General features: G+C 38.1%; 1 non-coding gene across 1 annotated transcript; it reads right to left on the reverse strand.

The window, feature by feature from the left end:
- Window positions 1-288: 288 nt before the first annotated feature.
- On the reverse strand, window positions 289-396 carry LOC131175658 (small nucleolar RNA R71). Its single transcript, XR_009145850.1, has one exon. It is a non-coding gene; the product is annotated as a small nucleolar RNA R71 (small nucleolar RNA).
- Window positions 397-2,281: the final 1,885 nt, after the last annotated feature.

Raw genomic sequence — 2,281 nt, forward strand, 5'->3', positions numbered from 1 at the left:
AAATAGTTACAAGATGGATTTTGGAGTTCTTCAAATAATTCAAAATTCTCAATTTGGAGGTCATCCTTCTGAAAATCCACACACACACCTGAAGAAGTTTGCTATGATTTGCGACATGCAAAAACAACCTGGAGTGTCTGATGATGCAGCAAGATTGAAGCTATTCCCATTCTCTTTGAAAGATAGAGCATTGGATTGGCTTGATTCTTTACCTCACAACTCCATTACAAATTGGGAGCAACTCACTGATGCATTTCTTGCACAATATTTTCCACCTGGAAAAACTCAAGAGTTGAGGAATCAAATGACAGCTTTCAGACCAAGAGAAGATGAAACTCTCTATGAGTCATGGATGAGATGGAAGGAATTAGAGAGATTATGCCCACATCATGCCATTCCAAAATGGATGATAAATCAGAATTTCTACACAAATGTCACTCCTGCAATCAGAGGAATTATTGATGCTCAAACAGGAGGAGAATTTATTATAAAGCATGAAGATGAAGCTTATGAGCTATTGGAGAAAATTGCAAAGAATACTCATCTTTGGAGTAGTCCAAGAGGACCAGCTCCAACTCAAAAGAGGCAAGCTGCTGGAATGTATGATCTTGACCCATTCAACATGATTAATGCAAAGTTTGATGCACATACAAATGTCCTTGCTAAAAAGATGGAAGATTTGAGTATGTTGGTTAGTTCATCATCATCAGCTGGAAGTTCACAACAAGTGGCTTATGCAGAGGAAACTACCAGCTGTGGAGTAGACTATGGAGAACAAGCAGCATATGTTGGTAATTATGGAAACAAACAAATGGGGAATTCTTATTCTCAAACTTACAATCCAAATTGGAGGAATCATCCCAACTTTTCATGGGGAAATCAGCAAAATCAAGTTCAAAATCAGAATTTTCAACCACAACAGCAGAGTCAAGTTCCATATCAGCAAAATAGGCAACCACTGCCTAATTTTTAGCAGAAAAATATGAACCCTCCACCAAAACAGCAAGAACGAAATTCCATCACTGAAGCTTTATTGCAACAGATTCTTGCTAACCAAAATAAGCATGATGAGGAGATGAGAGAGATGAAAGCAAGGCTGGAACAGATGCAAACACATAACAGAATGCTGGAAAACCAGATTGCACAACAAGCATCTTCCTCAAGTGCTAAATCTTTTGGAAAACTGCCAAGTCAACCAGAAAACCCAAGAGAGCAATGTCAAGCTATTACTTTAAGAAGTGGGAGAGTTGTAAATAATGATGGGAGTGAAAAACACGAGAAGAGTGAAAACAGTGAGAAGAGAGAAAATGAGAAAAATACTGATGAGAGTGAAAAACAAGAGAGTGCAGAAAAATGTAAAGAGGAAATTGAAGAGAAGGAAGAGAAATATATACCTCCTGAACCCTACAAGCCACAACTTCCCTTTCCACAAAGATTTCACAAAGCCAAGCTTGATAGGCAATTTGGGAAGTTCTTAGAGGTTTTGAAGAAACTTTACATAAATGTGCCTTTTGTTGATGCTCTTTCACAAATGCCCTCTTATGCAAAATTCTTGAAAGAAATTCTCTCAAACAAGAGGAAACTTGAAGATGATGAAATCTTTAGCTTTGACTGAAGAATGTAGTGCTATCCTCCAAAGGAAACTTCCTCCAAAGCTCAAGGATCCAGGGAGTTTTTCAATTCCATGCCACATTGGGGAATCATGTTCTACAAAAGCTTTATGTGATTTAGGGGCTAGTGTTAGCCTTATGCCCCTTTCCATTTACGAGAAGCTCAACATGGGAGATCTTAAACCAACCCACATTTCTCTTGATTAGGTGAGTCAATTAAGTATCTGAAGGGATTTTGGAGAATGTGCCTCTGAAGGTTGGGAAGTTCTACATACTGTGACTTTGTCATCTTGGACATGGAGGAAGATTTTAATATTCCAATTATCTTGGGAAGGCCTTTTCTGGCTACAGCAGGAGCATTGATTGATGTCAAGGGAGAAAAATTAACTCTTAGGGTTGGTGAAGAGCAATTGGTTTTCAATATTAATAACACTATGAAAAAGCATCATTCTGAAGCTGATACTTGCTTGAGAGTTGATATCATTGATGAGCTGGTTGAAGAACACTTCAGAAAGAAATATCCAGAAGATCCACTTGAAAATTATTTGGTTCATGGAGGAGGCATAGACTATGACAACCCTCATGTAGCTGCAAATGCTCAACACTTAGAGGGTAGTCCACCATTCATTTTTGCTCCAGTTTTTCAACTTACACAAAAGGAAAAAGTAGAA

Source organism: Hevea brasiliensis, chromosome 17, assembly GCF_030052815.1.
Source record: "Hevea brasiliensis isolate MT/VB/25A 57/8 chromosome 17, ASM3005281v1, whole genome shotgun sequence".
In the NCBI taxonomy this organism is placed as follows: Eukaryota; Viridiplantae; Streptophyta; class Magnoliopsida; order Malpighiales; family Euphorbiaceae; genus Hevea; species Hevea brasiliensis.